The sequence below is a fragment of the Chenopodium quinoa genome, unplaced genomic scaffold (genome assembly GCF_001683475.1).
Source record: "Chenopodium quinoa cultivar QQ74 unplaced genomic scaffold, ASM168347v1, whole genome shotgun sequence".
Lineage (NCBI taxonomy): Eukaryota > Viridiplantae > Streptophyta > Magnoliopsida > Caryophyllales > Amaranthaceae > Chenopodium > Chenopodium quinoa.
Window position 1 is genome coordinate 4,508,990 of NW_018744693.1, and position 22,672 is coordinate 4,531,661.

Here is a 22,672-nt window from a genome sequence, read left to right on the forward strand (position 1 = left end):
CACATAAAACATACACCATTATAAATAGAGAATGGTTCATACTGAAGTTGAAAACACATCGATTCATCATGCCTTCGGTTCATACTGAAGTTTGAAGGCCACAGCTTGTTCACGAGTGTGAGTCGAGGAACACTCCCCCCACGCGACTGCTCGGCTTGGATGAGTTGTTGGTATGCTTTGTCGACCCTTGGCAGAGGGTCTTGCGCCAATAGTTGGCCTCAAGTTGATGTATATGCATCGTCCAACCCAATAAAAAAATGGTGCACATAGTCCGCTTCTCGTATCTTCTCAACCCGTGCCACGATATTGCACTTGCACTGACCACACGAGCAAATTGGGACCGTAACATAAGCCGTCAATTCATCCCAAATTTTAGACGATCGTCCAAAATACACAGCCACTGCTCGGTTGACCCTTGCCTGCACTCACCCAACGACCTCTTCAATTGACACACACGTGTGCCACTAACCACTCAAAACCGATTCTTCAAATTATTCCACAGCAAGCAAGCATAATCATAATCCCCAATTGTCAACCGCACAATTGGATCCAAGGTATTTTACAACCAAGAAACCAACATAGAATGAATGGCCACCCAATTCTCAAGCTTCCCAAAGTCTATCGGTTTCACAACTGTACCATCAATAAAGCCAAACTTACGCTTAGCTTTTAGAGCCTTCCTCACAGCCCTAGCCCATTCATCATAGTTATCACCCCTTAGTGGAATAGGAGTAATCACATTGCTTGGCCCGCCACTCGAACCTAGGTGAAAGGTCAAGTCAACCTTCGATTTTCCTCCATCTCCCCCTGTCATCTCTCAAGCAGGGAACTCACTCAAAGAATTCACACGAACGGTGTTTATGAAAAACAACGTTCAAGAAATTTTTTTGGATCTCACAAGGCTCTTGATACCATGCTAAAATATATTGAATAATATTCTTTGTAATTCACCTTCAATATGAAAGTATTTCCTACAAGATGGACTAGAGGATAGTACCTTGGGCTGAGAGAGACTTTTTAGGCGAGTAAACCAAGAAGAAAGTAAGTAGGAATAGGACCAGAGACAGGGAATTCCCTAGGAGAAGGTCGTTCAGTCACTTTCCGGGCTCTCCTGACTCTTGGAAAGGTAGCTTTTCGATAATTAATAATTAAGACGATTCTATAGCTGTAGAGAAAGACCCCGGCCATGTACAATAATATAGAGTAGGGAATTTGAAGGGCAAGGCAAAATATTCCCAAGATAAACACAAAATATCCTAAGATATCTATTCACAATATTTCCACAATATTCACAAATATTATCTTTCCTAATTCTTTTTTTTATTAGAGATTGAGAGATGTTTTGCTTGATTTTATTGCGAACATGAACAAAGGAAATCAATACATATAATGGTAGTTAAGGTATTTTCTAAAAGAAAACCATTATATAGAAAGTTCTAATAGAAAATTTTTAACTTTAGTGGTATTTATAATATCCATTCAACTTTAGTGGTATTTATAATATCCATATCAAGCAAGTTTTTAATTTTGTACAAGTATTATATTTGTATAGTAATGAGCTAATCACATACATAAATCGACCATAGGATTATCATCATATCATTTGATGATCTCTAATAAAAATTTGTTAAGGATTAGAGAGCACAATAATGGGTATATAGAGTATATGTTATTTTTTGGACTAGATATAAAGACACAAAAAAGAGGGAGCCCAATATCTTAACTTGATATACAAGAATTGTATTTCAAAATGGCAATTTACACTATGTAAATACAAGGAACATTTTTTTTTTTTTACAAGAAAAACTAACAACTAAAACAAGGAAGAGAACAAAAGAAACAAACTAAAAGGACCAAAAAAGGAACTATCGACGACGAGCTTAAACTGCTAGCCAATGAGCAGAAGCAGCCCATTAACGAGGAACTTTTCGAAGTTTGCAAAGTTCAAAGTTTTGAAGAGCAGACCGAATATCCCATAGCAACCATACACAAGAAATATCCCGCTCATCACCATTCCGGAGGAGAGAAAATAAGGTCAAGCACTCTGTGTAGACCAACAAGTTCCTAAAACCACGTCTAAGAGCTGCCCGAAGGGCCCAAAGGCAAGTCTGCAACCCTGAATGAATAATTACTTATGCCTACACCCTAGTGTAGGTAAATATACCTACACCCCCTCCCCCACCACTACAACCTATTTAACTCCCTCCCAAATTAATACAGATTATATGTATATCACCATTGTTATCTTCTTAAAAGCTTCATTTTATGATTTCTCTCTCCAAATACCATCATCCTTTATTTTATTTCTCCAAAAAAATTCATCATGTCCATTTTCTCCCTCCAAAACATTCATCCTTAATTTTCTCTCTCGAAAAACTTTCATATTTTTCATCATACAAATTTAATCATCATCTATTCATGTCACTTCTTATTGGAGCTTCATTGTTAACGCAAATTATTGATGAGGTACTAATTTATCTCTCCTTTTTTCATTTCATTGATTTGATATAATTGTTAAATATTGATTTGATTACTCTAATTTTTTTCCCCCAAATTGATTGTCAAATATTAGAAAAAAATTAATATATTGATTGAATCATATCAATATTTGATGTACTCTTGTGTTGAATTAGTTTAAGGTGTGTTATTATATTATATAATTATTAGACATAAAAAATTGAAAACAGAGTATTGTTGTCCTAATTTTCCGGATAGTTTGATCTATTTCGTCAGATTATTGAGATGTAAATTTAGTTAAGAGTGGAAATTAATTGTTGAAGAATGTTCACTTTCGTTATGATAGAATGTTCATTAGTGTATTAGTAACTGATCATTTGCATATTAATATACGAGCATTAAATTTCTGATATATGTTCATATTATTGTCATCTCCATCAAATTTTTTTATCTGAAAATAAAGATTTTGAGTAAGAAGTTGTGACTTCTTATACTTTTTTGTGGAAGTAAGTGAGTCTTATATTGAATTATGTTATTGTTTGATATTCTCTAATTTTTTGTTAAGGTATGATTTATATTATTAATTGTTGGCCTAAAATTTTAAAAATTGTGTGCAACTTGTTCTAGTTCTTATGATTGATATGACTAATTATGGAAATTTCTTTTTTATTTATAGCATTCATTCTCATATTGATAAATGCTCATCATGTCCTTTATATAAATGTCCATTCACATATTAATGGTTTTTAACACCCCCCAAAAAAAAACTTTTATTTTAACACCTCCCAAAAATATAAAAGTTGGAAGTTAACACCAGTTAACGATTTCCGTCACGGAAATTTAACGTGGGTCCCATAAATTGGCTTCAACTCTCCTTCGTTTTCAATTTTTTACGAAACCCACCTTCGTGGCTGCCATCCCATTTTTTCTTCTTATTCCTCCCTTCATCTTTTCTTCGTCTTCTTCCTCCCTTCATCTTCATGGCTGCCATCCCAAACTCTTTCCTTCGTTCTTGCCCACCCTCCCCTCAACTGCCACCCCTTCCCTCCCCCCTCCCTTTCCCCCACCCCTACGCTGCCAACCGAACCCACCCCCCTTCCCTTTCCCCGTTCTCGCAACCAAATCAGCTCCTCTCCAAATACCAGCCCACAATCGCAACCCCTGCAGCCACCTCCTCACTCAAACCGCAAAAAATCAATTCCCAACATCAATTCCCGAAATCAGAGCAAATCGCAGATCCATCGAACCTCGTCTAGAAATCAATTTAAGTTTGCCGAAAAAAGTTACGGTGTGGTGGTTTAGGGGTTAGGGTGGCCGAAAAGGTTAAGGCGGGTCGATTCGTTAGGGTTTGGAGCAAAGTGTTGCAGAAGAGTGGTGGTAGTGGTGGTGGTTGCGGCGATTCAGATCTTTGATTGTGGTTTCGGTGTGGTGGCTTGGGTCGGGGCAGCAGGGGAAAAGGGAGAGGGTTGGGTTGCGTTTGTGGGGAAAAGGGGTGGGATGGGTTCGCCGGTCGTCGGTCGGGGGAGGGAGCTGGGTGGCTAACGGGATGGGGCAAGGTTGGTTTCTTGGGTGGTTGATTTAATTTTGGTGGCCGGTCCCCAGTTAACATGTTTGCTGGCTGCGAAGGCTTGGTCAGTAGCCGTACAGGGCCCTTTATGGGCGGCGGAATTGGTGGTAAAAAAAATGGAAGTTCTCAGTCGCTTTGTTCTCCAACGAAGGAGAAGATGAACCGGTGTTGAATTTTTATTTATTTTTTGTATGGTTTGATTTATGAGCACCAAAAATCTGTAAATCTGTAAATTATGAGCACCAAAAATCTGTAATGGATAAAATCAATGAAATGAAGGTTCAGAGAGGAAGTTTCGTGTTTTGCTGGGTGAAAATTGAAGTTGAAGCCAATTTGTGGGACCCACGTTAAATTTCCGTGACGGAAATCGTTAACTGGTGTTAACTTCCAACTTTTATATTTTTGGGAGGTGTTAAAATAAAAGTTTTTTTTTGGGGGGTGTTAAAAACCATTTTCAGCCTTTTGTCAGGTGTTAAAATCCAAAATATCCGAATTTTTATATATGTTCAATTGGATATATATATATATATATATGTGTGTACATTCTCATATTGAAAAATAGTCACTTAGATTTAAATTCACATTCATTTCATTCTCTTATTTAGAAATGCTCATGAGTCTTATTTGGATATTGATACTACATGCATGAAATTGTTTATTGATATATGTTTATTCAAATATTAATACATAAATTGTTCATCATTGCTTGCATATATGTATATTCACATATTTATATAATGCTCATATGTAAAAATCATAAGGAATAATGAAATTATTTTCCATTGAAATATAGAGTATAATTGTACTAATTTTCAAAATTAGTTGAGCTTTCGTAGAATAATTGAAATTAAAATTAGTTTATAATGAAAATGATTTTTTGGATAAATGTTCATTTTCATTTTGATAGATGTTCATTATGATATTAGTATATGATCATTCGCATTCTTACCTTAGATAAGATCAACTAGGGTCCAGTCGTGAGAGAACACTACCCTAGTTTTGTTTATGATAATTCAGATATTAATGAATGTATAATGGGATATAAACAATTTTTCATTTAGATTTAAATACGTACATGTCCATTCTCATATTGAAAATAGTCACATAAACTATGATAATACATGTTCAACTTCATATTAAATTAATACATACATACATTTTAACTCTAATACTGAAAATGTTTATTCGAATATTGATACATAGATGTTCATTTGGATATGTGTATATTCACACATATATTAATGTATATTTACCCATATATTAATGTATGTTCATTCACATATCATAAAATGTTCAAAAATCATCACATGTTGTTCATTCATCGTAGAAAATGTATTATTAATTTATTACTTTAAAGTGTGTTTATTTTCGAATTCGTTATTCTTATTCATTCGTTAATATTCAGTTTTGAATCCTTACTCGTACTTTTGTTTGGAATGTGTGTATGGTAATTATTATCATTTTTTTAAAACGTGATATTTTATTGTACAAGATAATCAAGCAAGGAAGTTGAAGGTGGCAAATATATTGTGCTCATTGTCTTATATTTTTCATGAAAAACACACAAATTTCATATGATTAGAGGTGCAACAGGGAGGATATATCTATATAGCACTTTATTATACCAAATGTAACAATTAATAATGCTCATTTAACAAGACACATATGTACAGTTAGGATTGAATTGTTCACTTTCATGTTTATGAAGTAATTACATGAAATAGAATAGAAATGTGTTATTATTGTAATTAAATTAAATTTATTTTATATTAGATATTATTTTTTAACAACATTTTATTTAAGTAAATAGAATTCTTAGATGTATGTATTTGCATACAACTTATTATATTACCTATTTAGTTACAAATAGCTCTTGAAATGAATATTTGATGATATAAAAAAGAACATATGTTGAAACATAAAAAAAAAATTGAACGTTTGATGATGTAATACTTCTTATAATAAAAATGATTTGAGTGCATTAATCCTTATGAATAAACTTGTTCTCAGGTTTATCTATAATAAATTCTAAACATACAATTCAGAGAATATACGAAGTATTAATTAGAATTAAAAAACTCCTTGCTATAAAATGAACATTTAATAATACAAAAATGAACATTTACCAATACAGAAATGAACATGTTATAAAAATTTAAAGGAAATTAATAAATGAAAAGGGAAGGGCGGGACACGTGCGAAGGATGTGGGGGGGGGGGGTAGGCAGTGTTCCCTACCCCGGGGTGTAGGTAAAAATTTGTACTGAATGAAGAGCCGAACTAAAGAAAAAGGCCCTAGAACTGCCACCTAAGACCTGAGCAGATTTTGGACAACGAAAAACCTAACCAACCCCAGCAACATGATCCTGAACCTTATAAGCACCATCAAACACAAGGCATGCATCGAACGAGCTCGAGGCAGAGCAGCGGAGGAAACAGGAAACAACTCCCTCACCCGACCTAGAGAAGGGATGGCGAACGGCAGAGTGAATAAAAGTTCGATACTCTCCTTGAAACACAATCCTGCATTATGTGTAAAACGTATAAGAGCTGGAGATAAAACAGACTGCAGGAAAACCATATGATTACGAGCCAACCAGATAGCCCTGAAAAAAGGAACTAGTGAAAGTAGACTCTCCCAATATAAGGAACTTTATGAATATTACTCTGTATATAATTTTCGATGTCCTAAATTTTTGAGTTGGGTCTTCTTCTTCTTCAACCGATAATCTACTCCAATTTCATTCCCCCTCCATTTTCAATTTCTTTCTTCCTCCTCATTCTCCCTTTTCCCAATAATTTTGCTTTATCTCGTAAACCACCAATGTTCATCGTCATATTAAGCCGCCAAATCAAACGAAAAGCCTAAGGAAAAAGGGAGAAAAAGAGTATGACTGTTATTTTTCTCCATTGATGATCACTTGAATTATAATTAAATTCACCCTAAACAAGATTATTAATTATCTTATTAAGCGTGATTACAAGTACAAATTCCCTTTAAACATACATAAAATGTGTGATCAAGCAATAACAATAAATATAATTAAACAACATAATAATAATAATCATTATAACAATAATCATAATTATAAAAATAATCATAATAATCATGTTAAAGCATAATAATAGCAAGATCCTAGGCATGATACTAAAAAGATAAATAACAAACCATAGCATGTCACTAAATAATAAAAATTAAAGCTTTAGCACTAACATGATACTAACATGATTTAAGAAAGAAAATAGGAAGGATCATAGAAATCATAATTGATATAAGGAACTTATTCTTTACCATAAACGTCATACTAAGAAAAGCGTCCTAACATGATAATAGGAATCAAAATAACAACCTAAACATGATTTCTATATCATAATATCAATTAAACAATTAAAACACTTGGATGTCTCGTATCTCTTTCTAATAACAAAATACACACGTTAGTAACTTCAAGGAAAATATAAAATCTAACAATTAAATTAAATAATTGAAATATAGATTTGGGACCAAACCCTTAGAAATATCAAACCTTTCACGTTTAGGGCGAAGGCAAATTCGAAATTGGCTAAGTGTATCTAGTGCTAATGTATGAGGAATTTTGTTTGTAAAAAGGCTAGGCTAGAAAGAGGGGGAGAGAGTAAAAGCTTTAGCTTAGAGAGAGAGAGAGAGAGAGAGAGAGAGAGAAGAATTAGAGAATTCTAGTTAAGATTTGATGATTGAAAACGGAGGTCTAAGGACGCTATTTATATAAAATAGTCCGAAGTCGATAGAAACGAATCAGAATTTGAAAAGGAATAAAACACGCCTCTATCGCCAGGCGACAGGGTCTGTCATTTGGCGCTGCAAGACAGTTTTTGTGGATTTTGTTTTTATCATATCTTTTGTTCCAGAAGTCCAATAAGTCATATAATATGTCGTAGGAAAGCTCTTGAAGTCTACTATACAACCCAATGTAATCAGATTAAAATCATTTATAGATAAAAAGATATGTCCGAAATAGTGAAAGGGTGGATAGAGTTTCATATTCAATTCATATATAGCTCGGATTTAATATTATAATATATCATTGGGAGGAAGTACTAATGTAGGTTTGATATGTATTTGCAAATACATATCAAACCTTAAAATATTGAAAAGTATTGTAAAGCACATGAGGGTGAGAGAAAAGGAGGAGAGAGATGGGCACGTGAGACCAGTTTTAAATGTACCACTGAAAGCTTATATAATATCATTGGCTATGTAGTGATACTATTTCTACACGTAGTTAGTACCACTGAATGAATATAAAATACTATTGAATGAATATATAGTACCACTGAATGTTCAATGAATCTATTTGATCATCTAGTTATACTATTAATCACCCAGTGGTACACTTAAATTCATCACATGGGGGTGAGAGAAAGGAGGAGAGAGATGGGTAAATTTCATGCGAAATGTCTCTTATGCCCCTTGATATGTATTTCCAGGTTCCTATCAAACCTCCCTTTGGAAGGCCTCATGTCATTGGAATGATAATTTCAAGATATATCCAACTATATAAGATTTGGATAAAGATTACTAGGCACGAAAATAATATCTGAATATATTCCATTTTGTACAAAACAAGGATTCTCAAAAGGAGTAGTTTTATTCAATTTCAAACTCATTGATTTTATATTTTCAAAAAGGATAATTAAGATCTTTTAGAAACTTATGGAAGTTTCTAATAAATCCTAATTATTTAAGGAATAGGATTAAACCTTCGGACCCTCCACAGATCATTGGGCCGTAGGTAAAATCCGGTTTGAGCCCAGTTTAGTATTTTGGCCATAACTTCCTCATTATTCATCGGAATTGGGCTTATAATATATCGTTGGAAATGTCTTTTCAAGCCCCGTCAAACTACACTATTATTGGACCCTTATCATGGACCAAAATAAACTTGAATGCACGTTTTTCACAAATAGGTCAAGAAAAGAAATATTTTCAAAAACAGAAAGAAGAGATATTTTAATAAAAACATCCTCATCACTAGACCTTTTAAACTTTTTCTATGTTTGATAATCAAATGACATGAAAGGTATTCATCACTGGGTTTGGTTTTGGGGAGACACATTTGTGTTTCTACAGAAGCCCCCACTTTGACTGAGTTTGGAAAAACGCAAGTTTCGAAAACAAAAGTCAAAGTAGCGATAGGGACGGAGAATGATTCAGAACGTTCTGCGATCCTAAATCATTCTTGTAACGCCGATGCCTGCAAACTAGCGTTAGTTAAAAACGATAAAAGAGTTAAGAAACGCGTATCTTGCATCGTCGAGCACACGTCTCTTGAGGTAACCGATTTGTTGCTGCATTTGCTGTCGTGACAACCTTCCACAAGCTAGGAAACACCATCTTGCTGTTTTAATGTTCACTCGTGTAGACACCCAAATGTGTCTCCCCAAAACCAAACCTAGTGATAAATACCTTTCATGTCATTTGATTATCGAACGAGGTGAAAGTGTGAAAAGTCTAGTGATGAGGATGTTTTTATTAAAATATCTTTTCTTTTTGTTTTTAAAAACACTTCTTTTCTTACCCTATTTATGAAAAACGTGTATTCCAGTTTAGTTTGGTCCATGATAAGGGTCAAATAATAGTATAGTTGATGGGGCTTGAAAAGACCTTTCCAACGATATATTATAAGCCCAATTCCGATGAATAATGAGGAAGTTATGGCCAAAATACTAAACTAGGCCCGGTTTGGTTATTATATGCGGCCCAATGATCTAGAGGAGGGCCTATTATTAATTATCATTCTAAAGATATTAGGATTGATTATAGTCTTCTAGAATACTCTAGAAGGTTCTTTTAAATCCTAATGGAGTTAGGATTGATAATTATGTTTCAAAGAGTTTGAAATTGAATAAAACTACTCCTTTTAAGAATCCTTGTTTTGTACGAGATGGAATATGTTCAGATATTATTTTCGTGCCTCATAATATTTATCCAAATCTTATATGGTTGGATATATCTTGAAATTATCTTTCCAATGATATGTTATAATATTAATTTCGAGCTATAACAAAAAAATTTTGAATGAGATATGAAACTCTATCCAAAACTGACACCCTTCTATTATTTTGGCCATATCTTTTTATCTACAAAATATTTTAATCTGATTCTAATAGTGTTTGAAATAAGACTTCAAGATCTTTCCAATGACATATTATATGCCTTATTTGGACTTCTGGATCAAAAGATATGATAAAACAAAATCCGCAAAAACTGTCTTGCAAAGCCGGACGACAGGCCTGTCTCGCGACAACGTCGTGTTTTATTCCTTTTCGAACTCCGATTCTTTTTTTTTACCTAAAACGGATTGTTTTCGTTATAAATAGCGTCCCTAGACCTCCATTTTTAATCATCAATTCTCCAATCAATTCTCACCAACTCTCATTAAGAAATTCTTGATATTCTCTCTCTCTTTCTAAACCAACCCTTTTACAAACAAAATTTCCCATTCACAAGATCTAGACACACCTAGTCAATTTCGAAGTTTCCTTCGCCATAGACGTGAAAGATTTGATAGTTCTGATGGTTTGGTCCCAAATCTAGTCTAACTTAAAACTTTTTTTCAATTATTTAATTTAATTGTTTGTTTTATTATTTTCCTTGAAGTTACTAACTTGTGTATTTTGTTATTAGAAGAGATTTGAGGCATCCAAGTAAGTGCTTTAATTGTTTTTATTGATATTATGATATAGAAATCATGTTTAGATTATTATTTTGATTCTTAGTATCATGTTAGGTTGTCTATTGCTTCCTAGTATCATATTTAGGGTGATTTGCTTATATCAATTATGAATTCTATGATGCTTCCTATTTTCTTTCCTAATATCATGTTAGGGCTAAAGCTTTGATCTTTGATGTTTAGTGACATGCATGCTAGGGTTTGTTATTAATCTTGTTAGAATCATGCCTAGGATCTTGTTATTATTATGCTTTAGCGTTGATATGATTATTTTAATAATGATTATAATTGTTATAATTTATGATGATTATTGTTTCTTGATTATATTTATTGTTATTGCTTGATCACGTCTTTTACACATGTTTAAAGGGAATTTGTACTTGTAATCACGCTTAATAAGATAATTAATAATCTTGTTTAGGGTTAATTTGATTATAATTCAAGTGATCGCCAATAATAGATTTATTTGTGCATTAATATTCAACCAACATAGATAAACAGGTTTAGGGTAAACCTATTGATTGCATGTTAGTCAGAAAGAGCACATGAATACGAGAAGAATAAAGTAGAGGCCTATTATTAGGGCAGGTTCTTTGTCTTTTAGATTGGATTTGTACCTTCATCCCGAACGTCCAGTCTTGGTTCCAGACCTATTGGAGTTGACGATCTCATGGATCGTTAAGGGGTGTAACCTTCACCCTGTGAACGGTTTACAAGTTCCTATAACTTTTTGGCGACTCTTTTGCTCTATCTTCCTTCCCTTTGGACGTCACTGTAATTTAGTGTATGATCACAGTGGGATTCAAGTTTGGGGTAATGCTTGAAATATTCCCTACAGTTTTTTTGCAAATCCACTGGGGAGGATTTGTATTTCAATTCGTAAAATTTATTTTGGCAATTATTTAGAATTAGTGGATGAGACTCGAAAAGTTCTAAGTATTTCATGTGCGTAATTTTGATTAACATTATTGTCATATGCATAAAAAAGGTTCTTATTGGAAAGACCATCCGTAATGAGTAAAAAACATAGGATTTTTTTTACACGTAGGAAATTTGAGGAATATCTTTCACATCTAGGATCGAAATAATGCTGCAAAAAACTGGAAAATTTAAGAATACAGAAAGCTGCTGAGGCATATAGGAATTGACGTCTAGAGAACAAAACCTGTCGCCGAAGATATGGCTCTGTTGCCGAGCGACAATTCTATCGCTAGGCAACAGGGCTATATCGCGGCGACAATCCTTGTTGGCTAGCGATGCGTTCTTCCAATTCCGAGCCAGAAATATGCGTTCTTGTTTTGACCAGTTCTAGCACTGTTGGCTTGATTCAACTTCCCGATTGAGTTTTTCTCACTTTTTTGTAACCCATATGTGTTCTACATATGAACATAACTGTTGAAGCTTAAGGTTTTGATGATGATGAACTTAAACTAAAGCAAACTCTACTAATAAAGGTTTTTAAGTGTTGGATTAGTTTAGGTGAAATTGATCTTGGTGATGGAAGAAGTAACTTAAGCTAAGAAGACTAAAGGAGCCTTTAAACAGAAAGTTAAATAAAGTTGAAGAAGAGTTCTCTAATAAGAACTAAGTTCCCTAACGGGAACGTTCCCTAACAAGAACTTGAAGACAGTAAGCTGAGGTGTCAGCCTGGACTGCGAGTGAAGACAGTAAGTTCCTTTAGGAACTTAGCATGTGTGACGCCCAAGTAATCTTCCGTACAGAATGTGGCGCAGCAATATTATTTAGCTAAGATTTTATCTTCTAGATTTATTGTTAAATGTGTTAAGTAGGTTATGCATAAGATTTATTAGAAGTGTGACAAGTTGCTTGGTAAATAAAGATAAAATTGAAAAAGATAAAAAGATAGATTTTATGAAAAGATTTTATTTAAAATTGGTTTCTTAAAATTGATTTTAAAAGATTTTATTCTATATTTTGTTATCTTATTTTCCGGAAAAGATTATCTTCTAAATATGATTTACTTAAAACCATGTCTTGAAGATAAGTTAAGTTAACTTATTTATCTTTTAGAAAACCTACTTTCTATACAAGTCATAGTATAAATAGTAGAGGTTGAAATGGTTTAGGTTTTTGTGAGTTTTATGCGTGAAGAAAATCACAGAGCATCAATTGAGTAAGTTTACCAAGCTTCTAATCTTATCATATTAGCTTCGGATTTTGTGCATAAGCTTACCTATCATATACTAGGTTCCATACACTTGTATTGGTTGGGGTTATTTGGGTGAGTTTGTTATTTTTACATCGCATACAATTTATGTAAGCTTCTAGTGTGAAGCTGAGAGTTTTGTACTTTGGTAGTACGAGAGAATCTAAGTTTGGGACTTAGATTGGGTAGGATAGGGTCCTATCGAGTAGCAAGTTTCCGAGTAGGAACTTGTAAGTAAAGGTCTGTGCGTAATAGGTTGTAACTTGGTGTTTTCCCTATTATAGTGAAGGTGTTTGTGTTTGAAATCCATAAGGTAGGGTCGAGGTTTTACTTCCAGTTGAGCCCTGGAAGGTTTCCTCGTAAAATCTGTGTGTCTTTGCAAGTTCCTATTTGTTTGTTTTATTATTCTGCAAAAGTAGTCATTAGAAACTCAATACAATTCACCCCCCCTCTTGTATTAATCGTCTCAACTAACAATAACCCTCTAGGAATTCATGCTCCATTTACCTGATTGAACGCTCTGAGAAACAAAGGGTACATCCAAGAATGTTGAATTCACCAAACCATGGAAGCGAGTTTAACTTGCGGGGTCCCATCCACGCGCGCCAACCCTTCCAAAGGTAAGGCTTCCGCGCGGTGCATCGGACTCATATCCATGGACCCTCTTTGACTAACCCATATCCCTAACTTTAGAGAACTAGAGCCATAATTAGGTTGCAAAATCATTGCATCACATTGTGAATACTTGACTACTTGTGCATCTCTTACTTGTGCATACTTATTATGTGACTAAACTAACCGTTTGGTTTGACTTGTGTTTGTAAATAAGTCTTAATAAACTAACCAATGACTAAAGGGCTTTTCTTGATTAATTGATTAATTAATTTGAGTTAAAAAATATACCTTAAATCGAGTCATAGTTCCTTTAAGTCAACCCGGATTTTTATTCCCGTATACTGCACAAGCGTCAACCTGTTTTGGTAATATAATATCCGGAGTTCTAGGAAGAGCTACGAGTCGTAAAACCTATGGATTTGTAGCCCCAAGTTTTATATTTAATTTGGCGTTGGTTTCATCCAAATCAGAGTCACATATCAAAAGTTATGACTAAAATACCACAGTCTGTCCAGTTTAATACATATACATGAAGTCTTAACTTAGTCTTTGCTTGAGTCTAGTCACATAGTCTAGCCACATGGTCATGACACGAGTCTTAAAATGTCACCTACACTCACTAGTCTTAGCACACACTTTGTATATGTCACCATGACCATGTCTTAGGTTCATGCATGAGTCGGTTTTTTCCTTCATTTGAGTTGGGGGTACATTCTATTCCTAATTTTTTCATATATCTCCATCTACATCATCATCGTCATTTGAGTTGAGGGTCCATTCCATTTCTATTCTCTCCCATATCATCTTTCAATCTATTGCATGTTCAATTGAGCTTGAGCCAAAAATAATAAAAAGCTTATCCCTAATTTCCCTTTCCACAGTATTTGGTCAAGGAGAGAAGGGCGATTAATCAAAGACAACACCTTTATTCAAGTTTAACTTTTTGATAAACCGATTCATTAAAAGAGAAAAGCTAAGTAGACAATGGTAAGTCAAGAAGAAGTCAATCAGCTTAAGAAACAAATGGCAGACATGACTGAGTTGCTAAAGACCTTAACCCCCCAAATCAATGACCCTGTGAAGCAACAACAAATGGAGCTCATGCAAGAAAGCTTGAGAAAAATATCTAATGACTATAGATTCCAGGGCATTAGCTCACAAGGGGTCTCGGTGGACAAGGAGCTTCTTCCGCAGAAGTTCAATGCCAACGACATCCCAAAGTTCAAGGTAACTAACAACCCTTATTTTCATTTAAAAGCCTTTGAAAAGCTAATGAACATTAAAGGGATTGATAAGAATATTTCTCACTCTTTGTTCTCGCTATCTCTTGAAACCATTTGTCAACATTTGTTCTTCTCCCTTGATAAAGAGAAAACCTCTACCTAGGATGGAATAAAAAATGCTTTCATTGATATATATAAGTGTAATATCCAAATTGAAACTGACCATAGGAAACTTGAGATGCTAAAACAAAAAGAAAATGAAGGGTTCACCTCCTTCTTCAACAAGTAGAGGGAAACTTCCGGTAACATGATTGAAGTCCCTACTGAAAAAGAATCCGTGAGGATGTTCATCAAAAATTTACAAGAAAAGTATTCAAAGCACTTGAAATATCAACACAACTTGAATACTTTCAAGGCCGTCTATGACATAAGCATCGAGATTGAGGATGACCTCCTAAAGCAAAAAACTACTAACAATAATAACCACAGTGGCTGGAAAGGAAAGAAGAACGACAATCCCTCTTCTTCCGAAAACGCCCACTCTAGTAACAATGATAGTACCTTTGATCTCAGTGAAGTTTTAGCCATGGATAACTAAGGATCTAAGAAGCAAATAAGGAAAGACTTCACCCCCATTGGGATGAGCTACGATACTGTCTTCGATCGACTCCATATTAAGGGACTCATTACTCCCATTGGACCTATTCAAGATCCCGCACCTGAAAAGAGATTGCCTAGTTAGAATCCACATGCACATTGCAAATACCATCAAGGCAGGGTCATACTACTGAGAGCTGTTGGAAGCTAAAAGAGGCTATCCAACATTTGATCGATAATAACAAGCTTCCCATATCTCCAGCTAGTAAGAAGAGCGAGTGATGATAAAGCAAACGACACAAGAAAAGAGGCGAGCTTCAACGACGAGATTTCGTGACCTCCTTTTATCTATTTCATTTATTTATCCCTTACCCAATAAGTCTAGCATATGCACCCTTTTTTTTATTCCCCCTAGATTTATTTTGTAGGATCATTCTTTATTTTCCTATAATAAAATGAGCATTTATTTTCTTGCATATGATCATTTCTTTACATCGCATTGAAAAAAAAAATCATTGTCGAACTAAGCACAAGGTATACCAATGATTTGAGGTGCTCCTTGTAGCCACATCATATCACCTTTCACCCTTCAAATATACAATCCTTTTTGATAAACCACTTTGAACCTCGTCTAACGATAAACCTTTCTTTCTTCAACCCACAACTACCTAACCTCGGGATGGGACAGTGTGCAACTTATGCAATTTTTTTTAAAAAAGCTTGAGTGATTTCAAAAGATCAAAATAAATAAAAAAAGAAATTATAAAAGTACAAAAGGGCAAGTGTTCCAATGTCTTTGATATGAAAATGTCTTCGATATGAACACGTCTCAGATTGCGTCTCTTATCGAGTGCTCGGTACCGTGACTGAGAAACATGAATTCCAAGTGAGTGATAGACCGCAAGATCGGGATTTCCCACACTTATAAAAAAAAAGCAAAAGCAAAAAAAAAAAAAAAAGAAAGAAAGAACTCAAAAGTGAGAAAACTCAAGAATACAAAGATTCAAAGGCAAGGTTGCACACCTTGGGGGCTTATCTAGGGTCTTGAGCCGTTATCCCCTTCTTCTTCAATCTTTAGTCTAACCACGTTACAACCCTTAAAAAAGACCTCTTTGAGGAATACACACACTTGTGTGAGGTTCGGCTAGAGCTACGTTTGGCCTGATTCCTAACGGATATGTAGGCAACCTCACATCGAGGTGCGCCCGTAATAAAAATTCATTCATATCTACTTTCATAAATGATCATATCAAGGGATCCCCTACACATCCCTATCTACTTAGAGCTAGACTTTGGGGCTTGATCCCTACATTGTTAGCCTACCCAGCCCGAGAGTCACCACCATTTGACTTTTTTCAATATAATATCTTCCACACACTTAGCTCTTGCGGCCTAACTTTAGTGTCACTATCACACACTGCACAGATACATGACCAAATAGTCCTTCCCTCAGGAACCCTTTGTCATGAAATCTTAACACAACATTGAAGCATACTTTGTCATAACAAAATCACTCATCATTGCATCACAAAGTATGAAGTATCTAGCCTCTGTGCCTAAGTTACCCAAATACTTTCATCATGGAGTAAACAATTGAGATAGCCTAGGATGAATTAATCCTTGCACAACATTTGACTAAGCTCATTCAACATGCTCCATAAAAAAAAAACTTCTGTCTTTTTGTGTCTTTCTTTTTTGGGAGAAATTCGATACCCTCCATAAAAAATGATGGACATTTTTTGTTTTTTTTGCATTTTTTGAGTCACACAATCACACTATAATGCACACACGAGTCATGAACATTGAGTCATGTCGTGTTATATCATCTTGAATTGAGTTAAGTTACATGTGTCAAACACTTTGAGTCAAGTCATAGCAAGTCATATATGTTGAAACACATTAAATCTTAATGAATTAAGTTACATTAAGCCTTAGGTCAACCCTAAGATAATTAAAGAGATGAGAAAAATCCTATAGTAAAAAAATATAAATACAGGTGCATCCCCGCAAGCGAGAACATTCCCGGATTTTTTCGAAAAACCACAAATATGACACATGAGATTCTTCCAAGATGAGAGGAGTTACATAGATTGGTAAATCAGAGATGAAGAGCTTTAATTTACAAAATATCTGAGCGGATTTGGTTGAAAGGAAACGACCAAGTTCAAAGTGCGAAGCGAAACCGAGCAACGAACAGCAGCAACAAGGGTAAAATAGGGAAGACCCGACTCCAGCGCCAGACGACAAGGTTTTCTCCTGGCGACAGAAGAAAAGCCCGGTGCCAGATAGTTCCAGCGAGCGCTAGTGCAGCGACACAACGCGTGTCCCCATATTAGATTATGCGGACCTAGTGCAGCAATTTCCGGGTTCCTTGGTACGCCAGTTAGCCCCTATAAGCAATTTGACATGATTTAGTAATTGGCTTGACCTGATAAAAGATTGTCTCACTTAGCTTAAAGCGCCTAAACATTGGCTCATAGCAAAGGCACTGACATAATGGTTCATAAGCAGTAAAAGCACCGACATAATGGTTCACAAGTAGTAAAAAGATCAACGTAGTGGTTCACAAACAGCAAAAATGCGCCGACGTATTGGCACCGCGGAAATTACAGCAAAAAAATTGCAACAACAAAGTTCAAGCGAGCTTTAAAGATCGACAAGCGTTGGTATTCGGTAATTTTCTTTGGAACATTATCGTAATAACTAAGGATGACTTCAAGAAGTTATCTTCGACAGTGTTCCCTAGGATATGGAAGGTTGTCAGAAAGATGAAGATGGTTTCAAGAGAAGTTTTCTTCGACAACATTCGCTAAGATTGTGGAGGTTGTCACCAAGATTTGAGAAGATAGCACGAGATTGGCGGTCTTCGACAGCGTTCGCTAAGATTGTGGAGGTTGTCACCAAGATTTGAGAAGATAGCACGAGATGGGCGGTCTTCGACAGCATTCGCTAAGATTGTGGAGGTTGTCACCAAGATTTGAGAAGAGCGGTTCGTGATGAGGCGGTCTTCGACGACTTTTGCTATGATTAGAAAGGTTGTCACTATGATTCAAGAAAAGGCTCGAGATGTAGCAGCATTGATCAACGACGTTCCCTAGCATGTGGAGGTTTGTCATAAACAACTGGAGGTGATTTCAAGAGAAGTTATCTACGATGGCATTCCCTAGCTTGTGGAAGGTTGTCACAACAGCAAACACAACAAATCGGTTACTGTAGGCGTCGTTCGAAGTGCGCCTACGTTAAAGCATGTTGTGAATATGCTTGGCACTCATAGGAAGTGGGAATTGACATTACGATTAGGGACAACGATTAGGGACAAATAAAGTAGGGAGCCGCCAATAAGTTTTTAAGGAACTTGTAAACCGTTCACGGATCATAAAAAGCAACCACGAATAAGGGACAACGATAGGCAACAACGATTGACCCGTGAAGGTTACACCCCACTCATAATCCATGAGATTACTAACTCCATATGGTTCGGAACCACGAAAGGAGGATCGGGGATGATGGTACGAAGTGAGTCATGGAGTCACATTCGCCCGTATTGGCCTCTACTCGATTCTTATAGTGAAAAGTGATTCCTGCGATCTCAAAGGCATACAAACAAAATAATCAATTCGCCCCAAACTATTATTAAGCTAATTTGGTTGAATATTAATGCAACATATTATTCTAAAATATTAGTGATCACTTGATTAAACAACAAGATTAAAAAGGAACCTAAACCGGTTGTCCAAATTATCTTATTAGTCGTGGTTTTCAATTACATATTCCCTTTAACATGCAATGTGGTGATCAATAAATAATAATAGAACAAACATTAATATTGGAAGCAATTTAGCCATAATTCCAACAATATAAAATCGTTAGAAAAATAATAGAAATAAAAGGAACATAATTCTTACTTGTTTGTTTGCAAATAAAAAATAATAAACGAGTTAGTAACTTCAAGGAAATAATAATAAAACAACAATTAAATTAAATTAAATAAAGTAGAGTTGATTTGGGGCCAAACTCTCAAACAGTTCTACCTTTCACGCCTTGGCTTAAGGACAGAACCACGAGTAAAGTATGGACTCCTTGTAGTACTTGAAGAAGGAATTTTAAAAGAAATAGGGTAGGCTAGTGTTTAGGCTAGAGCATAGAAGAGAGAAAAATAAAGAATTAATTGGTGCCCCGTACATCAGAAATGATGGGGTATTTATAGAGAAAATGTGCCGAGGGAGCACACGGAACCCTAAAATGATAAAAACCCTAAAAAACGTATCCCGCGACACGGAAAATTGTACCGTGACACGGGAAGTCCCACCGTCAGACGGGAAACATTCCCGTGACACGGTGCATTTTTAGTGTGACGCGAGAAATTTTCAGTAAACGGGGAAGAAAACGCGTTAAGGATTTACGCGAAAAAGACACGAAATTTCCCGTGTCACGGGAAATCCCACCGTCAGACGGGAATGATTCCTGTGACACGGTGGGTGCCTGCCGTGGCGCGGGAATTCCTTGCCCGCTTTTCCGTCTAAATACATTTTTAACCCTAATTTCATTCAGCATTTTAAGTGTCGATTGACAATTTCGGGCCTTTTCTGATTTATTATCATTTGGGCTAAAATAAGAAAATAATTAAATAAAATAAATAAAAGGTTTGGGCCAAAAATAAATAATAAATTAAAAAGGTTTGGGCTAAAATTAAATAATAAATTAAAAAGGTTTGGGCTAAAATTAAATAATAAATTTGGGCTAAAATTAAAACTATGCTTTTACCAAACATCAAGACTAATCCATGGACTGTTCAAAAATATGAATTTAATCAAATACGATTTTTAAAGCACTCCCGAGATTAAATTATGAACCCGACCAATAGTGGCGGTGAAAGGTTGTTCATCATCGGGTTTGGTTTTGGGGAAACATTTTTAGGTGTCTACAGAAGCCCCCACTTTGACTGAGTTTGTAGAAACATCAGTTTCGAAAACGATAGTCAAAGTAGTCGATAGGGACAGAGAATGATTTAAGACGTTCTGCGATCCTAAATCACTCTGTATACGCCGATACCTACAGAAAAATGTTAGTTTTACAGATAAAAGAGTAAAGGGATAGAACGCTTATCTGACACCAATGTATCGGTGACAAATGAGTTTGGTATTTTCCTATGCTTGAAGGAATCCACCGGATGACGTTTGTTGAAATGCTTTCCATGCTTGAGGAAAGCTGACAGATGAGTTTGGTAGCTTTCTAAGCCTGAAGAAACCTACCGGATGACTCTTTCCATACTTGAGGAAAGTCGACATATGGTTTTGACGTTTTTCTATGCTTGAAGAAATCCACCGATAATGCTTTCCATGCTTGAGGAAAGCCGACAAAGGAATTTGGCGGTTTTCTATGTTTGAAGAAATCCACCGGATAATACTTTCCATGCCTGAGGAAAGTCGACAGATGTTGAAATTGCAAGTCTCTGTGTATCGAGAACCTTGCGTCATAAAATGATGGTGGTTCGATTGTCCCCGAACGTGTGCTGTAGATGGTCCGCTTATCCCCGAACTTGGGCTGTAGATGGTCCGCTTGTCCCAGGACGTGGGATGTAGATGGTCCTCTTGTCCCCGGACGTGGGCTGTAGATGACCCGGTTGTCCCCGGACGTGGGCTGTAGATGGTCCGCTTGTCCCCGGACGTGGGCTAGTTGTAAATGGTCTGCTTGTCCCCGGACGTGGGATGTAGATGGTCCGCTTGTCCCCGGACGTGGGCTGTAGATGGTCTGCTTGTCCCCGGACGTGGGCTGTAGATGGTCCGCTTGTCCCCGGACGTGGGCTGTAGATGGTCCGCTTATCCCCGGACGTGGGCTAGTTGTAAATGGTCCGCTTGTCCCCGGACGTGGGAAGTAAATGGTCCGCTTGTCCCCGGACGTGGGCTGTAAATGGTTCGGTTGTCCCCGGACGTGGGCTGTAGATAGTCCGCTTGTCCCCGGACGTGGGCTGTAATTGAGACCTGCAAAATAAAATTTGCCAGGGGACTCGTATAGACTATGGTTGACTTGACCAACTGACTTGACCAAGTTTGACTTGAGACGACATGACATGACATGAGTATGACTTGTGATTGTGTGTGTATAGTTTGAGTGTGTGTGTGCAGACACAAGCAACCAAAAATGCAAAAGCAAAAATTTTCCGTCAATTTTTGTCATGAGTGGAGGGTACCGACTTTCTCCCGAAAAAGAAAGACATGAAAAATGAAATTTTATTTTCGAACTTCCCTCGATAAAAAATTTGAAAAAGTTTTTGAACTTCCCCAAAATAAAATAATGAAAAAGGGAAGAAGTTTTGAACTTTCTCCTTGAGCAAGACGAAATGAATTGTATGGATTCAATTGCTTGTCCTGAAAATAATGTATGCATGACGCATGTTCTTAAGCCAGGAGGCTAAGGACAATTACATCATGTGACACGATAGATGAATGAACTTAAGTCATGGAGCTAAGCATCATATATGGTGTAAAGAAGCGATCTTGAACGTCACTTAGGTCTGGAAGCTAAGCACGTATATAGATGAAGTGATTATGAACGTTGCTTAGGTCAAGGATCTAAGCACGATATGTTTTGTATGATTAAAAATCATTGATATATAAATGTTTCTCAGCACATTATGCGATGCATGAAACAATGAATATTGCTCAGGTCAGTAAGCTAAGCAAGTATACAATGTTTCTTCTAATGAATGTTGCCTTTAAATATGATGAAACATGCACAGTGTTGAAACAAGATTTCATGATAAAGGCCTCTTAAAGGGAAGGATGATTGATATGGATATGTATGTGTGAGTGAAGTGTGTGAATGTGATACTAAGGTGAGGCTGCAAAGGTTATGGTGATGGAAATATATGTGTGAAGAGTCAAAGATGATGACTCTTTAGGCTGGGTAAGCTAATGTGATGTGGGTTCAAGCCCCCAAGTCTAGCTCTAAATGGGTAGGGATATAGAGATAAGCATTGGATATTCTTTGACTCGATCATGCATAGATATGAATATGAATGTGGCCGCACCTCAATGTGAGGTTGCCTACGTATCCGTTAGGAATCAGGCCGAACGTAGCTCTAATCGAACTTTGCACAAGTGTGTGTACACCTCAAAGAGGTCTTTCAAGGGTTGTAAGGTGGTTAAGCTAAAGGATTAAGGAAGAAAGGGGTAAAAGGCTCAAGACCCGAGAGAAGCCCCTAAGATATGCAAATGTGTATTAGTCTTTGCAAGTTTTATTTTTCATATATTTTTTTTTTGAAATATTTTTTTTTCTTTTTTCCATTCTTGTGAATCAATGTAGGCAATCTCAAATCATGCGGTCTATCACTC